Raw genomic sequence first — 16,525 nt, forward strand, 5'->3', positions numbered from 1 at the left:
CACGCGTAACTCATCGAAGCGACAAACCCTTCCGGATGACGACACTTCATGACAGCTTAGATGTGTATCGCCCAAGGTACTATGATGAATGTCAAATGGTGATAGAATTGTGAACTGTTCTTTTCTTGGGAACTAACTTGTCATGGTTGTATCGCATGTTGCAGGAATGCTTAATGTTGCTTGACCTTACTTAGGAGCGCGCGACACACCTTCTTCCGGCCTCGTGTTTGAACCAACGGGAAGCAATTAGGATTTAGGTAAGATACGCCTTTGTGACTCGGGCCTTCCTTAACCAAGTGGATTGTTGGCACTGTATCCTGAGTTAAACCCGTTATCATACGATCACAGCCGCTGCATTACGCCTTGGAAGAACAATAGGTTTTGATATCACGTCCATAATCCATATGCCCTGCTGGTTTGTATCAGTGCTTTTGATAACCCAAGAATTTCCTGCTACTAAGAGTGCCCTGTTGGATTCAAAGGATAATTTCCACCAGGAATGCTGGTAGAACTTCCAAAACCACATCCCGACGGAATAGCAGCAGACTGAGGCAAGCTGCTGACAAAAATGCTATTCTTATATTGTGGAAGCACTGCTGAAATGCCGATGGCATGTATGCATAGCTCTGAGGCACGGATGGATAGTCAAGCACATTAGCAAAATGCCATAAAGGAAGAGTAAGCTGCGAGTAGGGATACACGGCAAGGTGTCGAGGAAATGAAAGTCCAGTGGCAATATCAACACCAGGCGAAGCTTGTTGATTGGGTCGAGCTTGAGGCGTCGAAATGTTGTTTTATTTTGCAGGCATTGATTGCGTAACAGGGTTGGCTCCTGTTGGATGCTGCAGAGGCTGCCGGTAACTCAAGTATGCTGCTGGATGTTGTTTTCTTCTTTTTTTCAGATTCTAAAATCTTCAACTGCCACAGAGTTATGCTTTTAGCAATGTCGTCTCGGTGACAGAAGAAAGCCTTGAGAGGCAAAGTCTACCATGGCCAACCATTCCATAAGGCCTTCTAATCATCAAAAACTGCCATTGAAATTCCTGAATTCTGGAACGGAACCGAAGTGCATTTGCGTTGCAGGCTAGATTTTGGTTAACTTGGCTTTCTAATTCTGCAGGTGAGCTGTGTTGGTTCCGTGTACATGTTGTCGTAACTGCCGTAGCCACACTTCTAGCTGCGTCGTTGGGAGCTCAGTTATCATGTCACCAATTTGAACCATTGAGACTGCAAGAGCTGACGGCCTGGTACCGGAAACCAGAGGAGTACCTGAAGTTATTGAGATGTTCGGCATTCCGGATAAAGAGTTTTCAGTTCATCTTGTAGCAGCTTGCGGTTCTCTCGGCGGCACTGGCAGCTTATGCCTTTTTTCAATTCATTGGCTTGTGTAAACCCCTGTTTGGATAACATATTAAGGATTGCATTATGTAATGGTTGGGATGGCACTGACTTAATTCTCATGGTACTGTTTCAGTGTAATTTGAAAAATTAGGATAAAGTAGGATGAATATGCAATGGTATCGTCATTAGTAAGAATGGTTATTTGAATTTGCTCGTAGAATTTCGATAATGGTTTTGGAATGTATGCAATATGGAAATGTTTGGAATTTGGTTTATTGAGTTAGAATGGATTATTGTTTTTGGAAGTTAGATATCAAAAGGCTAATGGAGAAAAGGATTGGAATTGGATATGAATAAAAATGGTTTTTTAATGGATATTAAAATGGATCATGGTTAAATTGGATTGTGTTAAAATCAATCTAAATGGATTATGGATTAGGATTTGGATAATGAAATGAAATTATTTGAAAAATGGTTAATGGGCTAAAATTATGGGCTTAACAAAAAGAAATGAGTGGGCTCAATGCGACCACGATTAAATTTCCACAACCAAATTAACTCTCCAGTAATCAACCAGGATCATCCAACTCAGCTTGAATTTCCAAGATTAATTCGAGAAAAGAACGAACTGATTTCTTCTTCAAAATAAGTATTTGTAATGACGAATGACCTTCTTTGTGACATGCAGGAAGCGTCTCAAACCATCTCTCTACCTCCTAGCCCTCAATTGACTTACAGTTGACTTTTATGGGTCTCAGATGACTTCTTCTGATCAGTCCTGCCTGATGAAATGCAATATGCTATGCAATGCTAAGGCAATGTTAATGTGATGTTAATGACCTAAAAAATGAAATGAATGTACAAATGGGAAAGGTGAGAACAAGATCTACAACTTTCATGTTGAACAAATTTTCATTTGAAGCTTCTTTGGACACGTGGCTTTGAGGTCCAAAACTTTCCATTTTAGGAAACTTCCATTACAAGTCACTTTCTATTTTTGGCAGTTTTTGTCCTGACTTGATTTTCTTCATTCTTAAGCTTTGAGATGTCAAATAACACTTGTTCCAACATGAATGAAGTGTATCCAACTCATTTCCACCTCCAAATCCATCAGATCATGTACAGTTGACCACAGTTGACTTTTTCAACTAATAGATGAAATTGGCAATGCATTGATCCAACTGAGCCCCAATCTTCAACTGAAATGGCTCAAGGGTGACACCCTAGCCTCAATAAGCACAATATAATCATAGAATGAACCCCACATCCATCATAGACCTCATCTCCTGACCATGCCCTGATTGGCCCAATGCAACTGATTAGGGTTGACCAGTGGTCAAAACCCTAATCTCAAGGAATGAGCTTCAATCTTCTGATGACATCCAACCATGATGATGATGATGTATCATTGCAATCAAGATAAAGACCAACATCCATTGAGAATCACAAAACCCTAATTCACAGCCCAATCCTCAGATGGCCCATGATCAGTCAATAAACCCTAGGCTTGCACTTTGACTTCCTCATCTCCTGATCAAGACTTTAGAAGATAGCTTGCACAATGTAACCACATGATATGCAATATGCAATGCCTAATGACCTAAAATGATATGCAAAATGATAATACTAGTCCCAAGAGAGGAGGGCAAATTTTGAGGTGTTACAGCTGCCCCTATTCAATCCACTGTGAACCTGTCGATACGAAAATAGCCTCGGCTTTCGGATGATCAGGATGAAGAGTGATTGAATACCAAGAACAGACGAACAATTTGCACTCTGATGGGATAATAATTAACAACGCCTGTCAGCATCGGCGAAGAACACAATCTCTGAAAAACGTCGACCTGGATACCAAAATAAATGGTAACACAGGGATAACCATGGCCTAAACACCACTCACCCGCTCGGGATTATTATTTTTCCGCTTTTTCTTATTTTCTTGAACCCCAAGGTTTTCTCTATTTTTCATTTTCTTGGACCCCGAAATTTTCTCTTTGCGCAAATGATCCTCGGATCACCGCATTTGAACCCCGCTCTCCTGTTTGCCAAATAATGAACCCCATTCTCCGATTTGAACCCCAGTCGCCTGACGATGACTCGCAATCGTCAATATGAACCCCGTTCTCCAGAAAATGCCGCAACATCTCCTTTTCTCCATTTGAACCCCAGAACATGCCTCAGCATTTCTTTTCTCCATTTGAACCCCAGAACATGCCTCAGCATATCCTTTTCTCCAATCTCTCGTGATAATTCCGCTGGCAACGTCGGAAATAACACCAAACCACTCTGAGGGCGACATGTCAGAGGGTACACCTTCATAAAGAAGGTAACATGTGTAACTCTTCCTCAGAAGACACCTTTAACGACCTCCATTGGCCTCGGTCAGAGTCTAAGGTAACACATGAACAAAAGATAATCCTAAGGACCTCATCCCGGATATAATCTTCAACTCCATCTCCATTTGAACCCCAGAAAATGCCTCAGCATATACTCTTCTCTGATTGAACCCCGATCTCCAGAAAATGTCGCAACATCTCATTTTCTCCATTTGAACCCTGGAATCGCGCTGATCGCGTAACGTCTTCTGATATCATTCCCATCTCTGTCCGACGGAAACATTTCCTCCAATATCGCACTACTGGGGAACACTGCTAATCTGACGTCATGGTATCACACTCCTCAGAGTAACATTTTCAACCAGACACTGACTGATGACTGGGAGAAAACTCGACGTTTACTGGACATCGAACAATGATGTTGACAGGACATCAAACAAGGATGTTGACAGGACATCGAACAATGATGTTGACAGGACATCGAACAATGATGTTGACAGGACATCAAACAAGGATGTTGACAGGACATCGAACAATGATGTTGACAGGACATCGAACAATGATGTTGACAGGACATCAAACAATGATGTTGACAGGACATCAAACAATGATGTTGACAGGACATCAAACAATGATGTTGACAGGACATCAAACAATGATGTTGACAGGACATCAAACAAGGATGTTGACAGGACATCAAACAATGATGTTGACAGGACATCAAACAAGGATGTTGACAGGACATCAAACAAGGATGTTGACAGGACATCAAACAATGATGTTGACAGGACATCAAACAAGGATGTTGACAGGACATCAAACAATGATGTTGACAGGACATCAAACAAGGATGTTGACAGGACATCAAACAAGGATGTTGACAGGACATCAAACAATGATGTTGACAGGACATCAAACAAGGATGTTGACAGGACATCAAACAAAGATGTTGACAGGACATCAAACAAGGATGTTGACAGGACATCAAACAATGATGTTGACAGGACATCAAACAATGACCGACCAGACATTAAACAATGACTGGGAAATAACTCGACGTTTACTGGACATCGAATGATGATGTTTACAGGACACCAAAGAAAGCTCGACCAGACACTTACTGATGACTGGGAAATACTGTTGTTCCAAACTCACAATGCTGAACTCCTCGGAGTATCGTCTTCATTGTCCGGCAAAACCAATCCTCAAGCGGTAACCACGGCTCGAATCGCGCTGATCGCGTATCATTCTCCAATCTTCATTCCCATCTCGGCCCGACGGAAAAGCTCCCTCCAGTATCGCACTACTGGGGTACATCTCTGATCCAATCATGAGGCTAAACTCTTCAGAGTAACATCTTCACCTCTGGGCAAACCACCTCTCAAACAATAACCACGGTCTGAGACTAGCTTATGCTTGCAATGATGAATGATTGATTTTTCTGCGTAATGCTCCATAATTATGGAAATGCTACGCGATTTATTATTTTTTCTATGCAACATGCTATGCTTACTCTACATGATGAATGCATAAAAAGTATCCCCCTCAAGGGACTCTTCTGAGGAGCACGAGACACTCTGCTAAGGAACTCGTCATTGCTTCCGACTCCACCCGGCTGGGGAATAAGCACTGCTGCTGGAAAAGGTAACCCTTGCTGGGGAAGAACCTCCTTTGCACCCAATCCGCTCGGGAAACTGCTGGGGATAAGCACCACCAACACTCTGTGGGGATACTCCAATCTTGACTTGCTGAGGATATCAATCCCGACTCTGCTTCGAGAAACCCTCACAGATACCTGATGACTTCACTGGGGAAATGCTCACAGATACTCCGCTAGGGAAACAGCAACCTCCAGGCCCGGCGACTGGGGAAACATTGATTTGACACCCGCTGGGGATGACTATCCTGACCCTGCTAGGGAAACAAATGCCACTCCGCTGGGGAACCGCCCATGCAATCCATAGATAGAACCAACCCGGCTGGGGATGCAAAAATCCGTCCGCTACGGGAACTTGTCCAATCCACTGGTAGGATGAACACTGCTGGAGATATATTTCACGAATATGGTCATTGTCTTACTTGGGTCTTATTGAATCATTTCTATATTACAGATAAAATGGCTAGTAACCAAGACGATACCCATGACGTGAGTGGATCACGTAACAATGTTGAAAATGAAATCAAACGAGGATTGACTGTTATGAAGTCAATCATTCGTGCAAGAGACAAGGGTGAAAAATTCGAAGTACATTGGAGTGCTGAAGACCAACTAATTGAGCCTAACGGTTCAAAGTTGGCAAGTTACATTGGTTTCCTTGTTCGACAACATATTCCGATTACATGTGATAATTGGAGAAGTCCGGAATTGAAGGTTGGCAAAGAAAAAATATGGTCCGAGATACAGGTACTTACCATATATTGTTATATGTTTTTTTTGTTGACTATTTGTTGACCATATATTGTTATAATATTACTTATAATAACACACTCCATGTGCATGTGTTTTAGAGATCCTTTCACATCGATGAAAGCCGGCAAAAATATTGTATTCAATTGGCCGGAAAAAGACTCCGAGGATTTCGATCCTTTTTGTCCAACAAATTTCTCAAGGATGAGGAAGGAAAATTTGTTGAAGCAGAACGACCAATTAAGTATGCGGAGATTATTTCAGCCGAAGAATGGGATAACTTTGTCGCCAAACGAAGAAACAAAAAATTCCATGTAATGTCTATTAATTTTGGTATTATACAATTGTTAAGTTACTTGGTTCTGATATGCCTTAAACTTTTTTATCCAGGAAGTAAGCGACAAAAATCGGAAAAGGGCATCAAAACCCGCGTATCCGTACAAAAAAGGGCGTACGGGATATGCACGGTTACAACAAAGAATTGTGAGTATATTCAAATGCTATGAGCTTATACATTGTCACAATATGTTATAATTGATGATCTTATAATCTGATTCAATGTGTAGCTAGCCGAGGAGAAAAGTGACGCAACATCTCTTCCAGAGCACGTATTGTGGAAGGCTGCTCGGGTTGGGAAGGATGGGGCTGTCGTTGAAGCGATTCAAAATGTTTATGACGAATGTGTAAGTATATATAACATTATTTCTTTAATTATATCGAAAATTTTGTTAGACATATAATTCATTTTTAATCTCCTCTAATAATATTTCAGGAGACTTTATCCCAAACCTTACCTTCAACTGAGGTCCAGGATTGCAGGAGCCTACTTAGTCGAGTACTAAATGTTCCTGAGTATTCCGGTCGTGTGAGGGGTAAGGGTTTTGGTGTGACTCCGTCGTCATTTTATAAAAAACTAAAAACAAAAAATCCTACCAACAAAGAGGTGATGGAGACCTTGGCGGAGTTAAGGGCACAAGTACTCGAACTGCAAAAGGAGAATGCAAGGTATAGAGAGGAAAGGCGCGGTTCCGAGGCAAAAGATACTAGTGACCGAGCTAGTATCAATTGTCAACCGAAATTTCCCGAGGTAATTATATATGTTATTATGAAATTAAAATAGCACTTTTTTACTTGACACATATACACGTTAACAATAACATATTTATTATTGGTTTAGGGCATTACACCTTGTCAGCTGTATCTATCGTCACCAACTTATCGCATAGTTGGCAAGGGAAAAGTGCACAACACTTCGGGTGAATTACTTCACCATAATCCCCTCCCGGTGGGATATATGAAAGTTTCGGTTGACCTTGTATTAGATACGGACGCGCTTCTACCATTACCTGACGTTGTTTCAGAGACAACGTTGATGCGAGATGCAGTCGGATCCTTTGTTGGATGGCCGTCAGATCTAATTTTCCCAGATGCCGAGGTATATATGTTCTAAATGATTATGAATATTTAGTATTCACATTTCAATAATTATACATTTATATAACTGTTTAAAAAAACATAACTATAATGTTTGTGCTCTCATATTAAAGGTATCGATCGTACATTTGATAGCAAAGTCAATAAAAATGGGATGATTGAGTAATTAGAGGGGCATCCTAATTTTTATATGTGTAGTTACTAAAATTAGAATAGTTATTTATTTAGAAGAAAAATGTTAAATAACTTAATATGTACAAATAATAAGCAAAGTCTAGTATAGTAGTTACATGATTGGAATGTGTTGAACCAGATTTGTTAAGAAGAACAATAACTTTTATTTGTAGAGTTTCAATGAGAAAAATTTAATTATGAAAATTTAATATTTGAATGTTTTTGTTTTTGCATATAGAATACTTGTAAACATCTACAAAAAAATAAAGACTTGATCATCTATAGAAGAAATGATCATCTATGCCTTAGTCGACAAGTTTTACCATCTAGACCTCAATTCTAAATGGTCAAATGCACCGCGACAAAGAAATGATCATATCTCCCTAGAGGAAGACAAATTATCCTCTACACAAGATTCAACGAAACTTAAAATCTGATCATATTACCTCAACACAACGAAACTTAAAATCTGATCATATTACCTCAACAAGAAGAAAGAATAATCTAAACAAGAAGGAAAGAAATTGTCATATGTGCTCAAGTAAACAAGGTTTAACATCAATACAAGATAGTGTTACCATGTAGACCTAAAGGAGAGAATGATAATATGTATCTAGTTACTTCCATTGATTATACATAATCAATGGAAGTAACTAGTTTTTCCTAATCAAAGAGTTGATCTCCTACACCCCATTCATGAAACAATGTTCTCCTATGTCCCCTACATCTTTTAAGCTACATGTTCTCCTATGTCCCCTACATCTTTTAAGCTACATTATGTGTTAATTATGTTATATTAAAAGAAAAATTGAATGTGCCGACTGTGGGGATCGAACCCACGACCACGTGGTTAAAAGCCACGCGCTCTACCACTGAGCTAAGTCGGCTAATTTTTGTGGTTGAATAAAAAAATGGAATTATGACTTAGTTTTGTATTAATAAAATTGAAATCATAAAGACTAAATCATAAAATCTATATGATACTTATTATATATAGTTATAGAAATTTTGTAGCGCCCTGAACTTACATATTGAGTATAATCAAAATAAACAAATATAGTATAACCTTAAAGCATAAAAGTTTCATGCATTTTAGGAATAATTTAAATCTTATCTCTACCAAAACAATTTTAGAAACTTGTCATATACGTTTTAAAAATCTTAAAACCTTTATTTCAAAACACTATAATTAATACTCCCTCCGTTTTTTGTTATAAGTGGTTTTTGACTTTTCACATGTATTAAGAAATGTAATAATTATGGTATGAAAAAGAGAAATTATGAAGGGTTTTACAAAATTGTCCTTCATTGATTATATTGGAAAAATAAATTGACATAATTGAAAGGAGAGAGAGTAATAAATAGGTATGGTTATAATAGGGAAAATAACATTAATCAATCATTGATATTATAAAACAACTTATATTATGGTAAAAAATATTTTTGCAAAGCGACTTATAATAAAAAACGAAGGTACTCGCTTATTACATCAACAGATAATTTAATCCACCAAACTTCAAGGATTGATTTTTTGTTACAAAAACACATTTATAGCATTATATCATGAGAAGTGAAACATTGATGAAATATATCCCACCGCAAAATTATTTTTACAATTAATCTTTCAAATCATTCCAAAATTTTTAGCTCGAAGTTTTTACACTTATTAAGTTAACAAGTATTCATAATTATACATTTATATAACTGTTTAAAAAACATAACTATAATGTTTGTGATCTCATATTAAAGGTATCAATCATACATTTGATAGCAAAGTCAATAAAAATGGGATGATTGAGTAATTAGAGGGGCGTCCTAATTTTTATATGTGTAGTTACTAAAATTAGAATAGTTATTTATTTAGAAGAAAATTGTTAAATAACTTAATATGTACAAATAATAAGTAAAGTCTAGTATAGTAGTTACATGATTGGAATGTGTTGAACCAGATTTGTTATGAAGAACAATATCTTTTATTTGTAGAGTTTCAATGAGAAAAATTTAATTATGAAAATTTAATATTTGAATGTTTTTGTTTTTGCATATAGAATACTTGTAAACATCTACAAAAAAATAAAGACTTGATCATCTATGCCTTAGTCGACAAGTTTTACCATCTAGACCTCAATTCTAAATGGTCAAATGCACCGCGACCAAGAAATGATCATATCTCCCTAGAGGAAGACAAATTATCATCTACACAAGATTCAACGAAACTTAAAATCTGATCATTTTACCTCAACAAGAAGAAAGAATAATCTAAACAAGAAGGAAAGAAATTGTCATATGTGCTCAAGTAAACAAGGTTTAACATCAATACAAGATAGTGTTACCATGTAAACCTAAAGGTGAGAATGATAATATGTATCCTAATAGACATGATTATATATAATCAATGGAATCAATGGAAGTAACTAGATTTGCCTAATCAAAGAGTTGATCTCCTACACCCCATTCATGAAACAATGTTCTGCTATGTCCCCTACATCAAGTGTTAAAAACAAACATATGTGTTAATTATGTTATATTAAAAGAAAAATTGAATGGACCGACAGTGGGGTTTGAACCCACGACCACGTGGTTAAAAGCCACGCGCTCTACCACTGAGCTAAGTCGGCTAATTTTAGTGGTTGAATAAAAAAGTGGAATTATGACTTAGTTTTGTATCAATAAATTTTAAATCATAAAGATTAAATCATAAAATCTATACGATACTTATTATACATAGTTATAGAAATTTTGTAGCACCCTGAACTTACATATTGAGTATAATCAAAATAAATAAATATAGTATAACTTTAAAGCCTAAAAGTTTCATGCATTTTAGGAATAATTTAAATCTTATCTCTACCAAAACAATTTTAGAAACTTGTCATATACGTTTTAAAAATCTTAAAACCTTTATTTCAAAACACTATAATTAATACTCCCTCCGTTTTTTGTTATAAGTGGTTTTTGACTTTTCCCATGTATTAAGAAATGTAATAATTATGGTATGAAAAAGAGAAATTATGAAGGGTTTTACAAAATTGTCCTTCATTGATTATATTGGAAAAATAAATTGACATAATTGAAAGGAGAGAGAGTAATAAATAGGTATGGGTATAATAGGGAAAATAACATTAATCAATCATTGATATTATAAAACAACTTATATTGTGGTACAAAATATTTTTGCAAAGCGACTTGTAATAAAAAACGAAGGTACTAGCTTATTACATCAACAAATAATTTAATCCACCAAACTTCAAGGATTGATTTTTTGTTACAAAAACACATTTATAGCATTATATCATGAGAAGTGAAACATTGATGAAATATATCCCACCGCAAAGTTATTTTTACAATTAATCTTTCAAATCATTCCAAAATCTTTAGCTCAAATTTTTTACACTTATTAAGTTAACAAGTATTCATAATTATACATTTATATAACTGTTTAAAAAACATAACTATAATGTTTGTGATCTCATATTAAAGGTATCAATCATACATTTGATAGCAAAGTCAATAAAAATGGGATGATTGAGTAATATTCCACATGACTCACATTTAATCAAGCAAGAACATGTCCTAGAAAGGATCAAACTCAAATCATAAGGCAAAGCCATCACATGAGCAAGATAAGGCAAAGGCACACAATGTGATCAACAATTGGATATGCAAATGAGAAAATGCACATTAAATCAGAAATGAATCCAATGATCATGAAATTTTTTATGTGCACACAACATGTTAAACACAAGCATCATGCAAAAAATTGGAATCAGAAGATATCAAATGGCATGTCAATGAAAATGAACAAGAGCAACATCCAAATGTGTGACACAAATTGTTACACCATATATTCATGTGTCTAAAACAATGGTAGAACATGATAAAAATGCCAAACCAATTCTCAAAAATCAGGCAACATGTTAGGATCAAGCATGTTAAAGTTCAAGGCAATTGGACAATCAATGAGCATTTCACAATCAATTGAATGAAGCATGGCAAATTGGCATACATGTTCAAACACACAATCTCAATTAAAAAACCAGAAGCAATCAAATCACACAAGTGACATCTAAAAATAATAGACATCAATACAATTAAGTGAAAAAAAATTGGGAGCAATTTGGATTAATTTTCTATTTTTAATGAATTTTGGAAGTTGAAGAAAATAAATGGAAATGATATGAAAATAAGGGAAAAATAAAATTCAAACAATAATCAGCCTAAGGCCTCAACCAGGTTCGAACCCGCTCTCACAAGGTCCACAAAGAGCGCTCAAAACTAAATTTCAGAAGTTTGGAATGGCATGGAATCAAACTGAGGAACGCCTGGTAAAAGGAGCACTTGAAAAAACAATTTAGAAACGCCACGCCCAAGGATCGAACAGAGGAAACGTTGGTTCAGGGCGCGTTTTGTACAAAACGCAGCCGTTTCATTGTACATGATGAGGAATTAATTGGATTTTTCAATCGCTGGAACCAGGTATCGAACAGAGGTCTCCTACGTTCATGCGCATTACACAGTAAAACCCTAGGTACTATTCATGGACGGTGGACCATGACGGTTTCCACCGTCTTCTTCAATGAACTGGCGGCGCTACAGTGAACGTTTTTCCAGAATTTTGCATGGGATACACCGTTCGAACCGTCTCATTACCAGGAGTAAGGATCTAACATCTATTTAGCCTAAAACTCCATAACCAACGCGAATCGAAGGAAAACAAATTCATGCATCAAACTTGAATTCACCATAACTCATGCAATACTCATCCATTTTCAATAAAATTCACATCAGAATTCTCAGTGCAACAAGGCCTATCTAAACATGTCAACAAAATAACAAATGGTGAGATTCGATTTCTAACCTCCTTGAAGAACAGTGAGTTGATTCAGTGGATTTGAGGCCTCAAAAGTATCCAGATCTTCTCCTCTACTCTTGTTATGGAGCTTTGTGCATGAATTGGCTATGGAAACCTCTTAGATCCAGCTCAAAATTCAAGTTCCATGTTCATCTTCATGTGTTCAACTTGCTTGATTCTTGGCCAAAATCTTCAATCCATAGCTTGATCCCTACTAAATGATGATCAATAAACACAAATATGCAATAAAATTGAGGTGTTATGTGAAGAATTTTCAAATTTGCATTGAGGGAAATGAGATTCTAGATCTAGAACTTGTAAAACTGATCAATTCTGTTACAATTAAGCTTATATATCACATATTAATCACTTTTCTAATGATAATTAGGCTTGGCTAATGAAAAGTTAATGAGAAATGGAGTGTAATGCAAAATTGGTAATTGCACCTTATTCATGGCAACATGGACGTGAACAGTACCATGTGAGTCTGTGAAACCATTCAAAATCATTTCATGGACATAATTGGATTGGAATTTTGTATGTATGATGCACCAAATTTGAATTACGCATTTTCCCTCCAAAATACTCATGCATGGACAAATGATCATGTGATGTTATTTCATGCAACGCAATGATGGATTTGGAAAATATAGGTCATGAGAAGCATTTTGCAAAAAGGGTGGCTCAAATTGGAGTTTTGTAGCCAAAGTTATGCCATGTTGAAGTTCCATGTACATTGTACAATCATTGGTTCATAACTTCTCAACCATTCATCATATGCTCATGATCTTGGACTTTTTGAAAAGAGGAGAGAAAGATCTTCAACTTTCATGTTCACCAAAAATTCATTTGAAGCTTCTTTGATGATGCAAAGTCAAGTTGAATTAGAACCAGAATCTTTCCATTTTTGGAAACTTGAAATTACAGGTCACTTTCCATTTTTGGAAACTTTTGCCCTGACTTCAAATTCTTCAAGATAGATGTTTGAAATGTCAAATGAACCTCTTTTTAACATGATTGAGATGTTGAAACTCATTCCCCCCCCCCCCCCCCATAGCCCTCAGTTGACTTTCAGGTCCTCAGATGACCTAGACATGCTCTGATCAGCTTGAGCCTCTACCACTTGGGGAAATGGCTCAAAAATGAAACCCTAGCTTATATAAGCCCAAAATAATACTCATGTGATCTCCATCTCAATAGAATGCCTCATCTCATTGAGAAACCCTGGTTGGAAGAATATCACTGATTAGGGTTGACCAGAGGTCAAAACCCTAATCCCAAGGAACTTGAGCATGAACAATGAAACCCTGGATGATGAAATAACCATGATGATGGTAATATATCCTTGCCAACAAGATAATTCTCAACCTCCTTGAGGAACCAAAAAAACCCTAATTGAAGGGCAACCCTCAGATGGTTGATCATCAATTCACATAGACCCTCAGGCTTGAATCATGTGACCTCTCCCTCTTCTGACAAAAACTCTGGAGGATGTCTACTTATTATCAGATGATATGCAATATGCAAATGCCTAATGTCCTAAAACATGAAATGCAATATGCTAAACTAGTCCCAAGAAGAGGAGGGCAAATTTTGAGGTGTTACACCAAGGTAAATCATACAAAGTCCAGTCGCCACCGCACTTCTATTTATCCAAAGGAATGGTTAGAAAGCGAACAAAAACCTAAAAGTTTTATCGAATCAAAAACTAGTAAAAATGTCAGAGATCTGGGTAAGGGGGGTTAGTTATGCAATGGGAAGGTGTTAGGCATCCAAAACATCCTAGGTACTCCTAGGGAGTCCTTTTCACATTTTTGTTGTAAAGATAGTTGTTTTGTGAAAATTTTGTTTGTGCAAACATGATTGAAGGGATGAGAAAAGAATATACAAGTTTATTTACATTTTGTGTTTGAATGGATGAACCCATTGCCTACGTACCATCTTAAAAAGATTAGGATCAAAACCTCGTAGTTCGGGGTAAAAATCTCAAAATGAGTGAGTGGATTGATTGGTCCAAAAGCCTTAAGGTCTTTTGTTATCCAAGGGAGAAAACTCAACCTAAAACCACAAATCCACCATGTGAGGATAGCTTCAACATGCTAGTGAGGGGTTAACCCTATAATAAGCATGGAAGACTTATTGTCCATCACTAAGGATAAAGGTGAGTATTATATCTACCTCAAGGATAACTCAAACCTAATAGCTAAAGGTTATGAAAAACTTGATTAAGAAGGCGGCCATTGAAACCACAAAAGCATTTGAATGAGTTATATTTACCAATTAGAAGTATTTACAAAATGGTCAAAGTTGACTTAAGGATTCAATTCCAAATAAGTGTTATGAAAAGAAAGTTTGAAAATCAAAAGCATAAGGCTTAGGTTTCTAATGTTTGAAAACAAACGTTAAATGTTTGCACAAAAAGTTTTGGCTTAGGTTAGAGTGGAGAGAAGAAGAAGAAGGGCTAAGTCCTAATCATACAAAGGGGTGAAGGGAGAGAAATGAACCACACTAGGAGTTCCTCTCTTGAGATCATATTGATGATCCAAGTAGCTCCCATCCTTTGGAATAAAGCAATCACAAGCAAATATTTCAAGCAATCAAACACACAGATCATGCTTCTAGGAAACCTCCAATGGCTTTTGTATCTCTCACTTTGGATGCTCATGGTAATGGTTCCTCAATAGTGACATAAAGTTGGAATCCCCTAGCACAAGAAAACACACATCAAAAAGTTCTATAAACAATCAAAGAATGGACAAGAGGGAGTTTAGAATATGGTCCTTTCAAAGTTCATCCTTAAGTTTTAAGCATTCTAAAGGCATGAGGCCTAGTTGCTCTTTGACATTTAAGCACTCTAAAGGCATGAGGCCTAGTTGCTCTTCAAACTCCATTTTGCTTTGGTCATGGTCCTAAATTCTAAGTCCATTTTGTCCAATTCTTGGCATTTGGTTCACAATCAAACAGACAAACACAAGCACAAAAGATATATACACAATTATGTGCTCAAGTGAGCAAAAGGCAAATGGCATTAACATAAACATGTGCTCAAATGAGCAAAGGAAAAAGCAAATGGATAATATGTTCAAGAATAGTAAACTACATAAAAGTAAAGTGCATAAAATAAATGTTAATTGTTAGTGGTTAATAGTTAGTGTGCCATAAGGCAAATTTAGCGCTATGTTAAGCAATCGTAATTGGACTTATGTAGAAGTCACAACTATCTGAGGCCGGTCAATAATAATATAGGCAACAAACACAAGTTAGGAGTCTTGATTAGTGAACCAAATCCCAACAACTTGCCATGCCAAAACAAAAGGAGGAATGATCTTGTATTGGTTTAAGCCTTTTGCATGATTTAGAAGACAACCTATCCTTAATGCAAAGCCATTCACTTGATCAATTGATCAAGATGAATTAAATTTGGATCAAGGAAGATTAAGTCTCCCTAATCAATGCTAACTTATCAACCTTCAACTCATTGATCAAAAGGAAAAAAAAAAGAATAAGAAGGAGATGAATAAGAGAAAATGAAATGGCAAAATTAAAGTGCATTAAATGAAGTGACATGTACCAATCCACATATGTTGACCAATGACATTGAAAGTCAAGGTCAAACAATCAAAAACAGAAGTGAGATGAAGATTGGAAGTCAAAAAATGAATAAAATATTTTTGGCATTTTTTTTATATTAAAATAAACTTGAATTAAAAATAAAAGAAAAGGTCAAACTTCAAAATTACTTCAAATCAACCTTGAAAGGTCCAAGTAATTTATCCTAAGTTCAACAAAGTCAAACAAAGTTTGACAAAAAATTTCAGCATTTTTAGAAGTCAGAAACTATTTTAAATCAATTAAAAATGCATAAAAATAACCTAATTGAACTAAAATCTCAAATAAATCTCAAATCAATTAGAAAATTGATGAGAATATTTTTCATGGATTCATCATCATTCAAATAGGCTAGGAAAATATTTTTGTATT

The 16,525-nt window shown here is 36.3% G+C and overlaps 2 non-coding genes across 2 annotated transcripts; both read right to left on the reverse strand.

The window, feature by feature from the left end:
- Positions 1-8,507: 8,507 nt before the first annotated feature.
- On the reverse strand, positions 8,508-8,579 carry TRNAK-UUU (transfer RNA lysine (anticodon UUU)). Its single transcript has one exon. It is a non-coding gene; the product is annotated as a tRNA-Lys (tRNA).
- Positions 8,580-10,238: 1,659 nt separating this feature from the next.
- Positions 10,239-10,310, reverse strand: TRNAK-UUU (transfer RNA lysine (anticodon UUU)). The gene has a single exon. It is a non-coding gene; the product is annotated as a tRNA-Lys (tRNA).
- Positions 10,311-16,525: the final 6,215 nt, after the last annotated feature.

This window comes from Lathyrus oleraceus, chromosome 6, assembly GCF_024323335.1.
Source record: "Lathyrus oleraceus cultivar Zhongwan6 chromosome 6, CAAS_Psat_ZW6_1.0, whole genome shotgun sequence".
NCBI classification, from domain to species: Eukaryota; Viridiplantae; Streptophyta; class Magnoliopsida; order Fabales; family Fabaceae; genus Lathyrus; species Lathyrus oleraceus.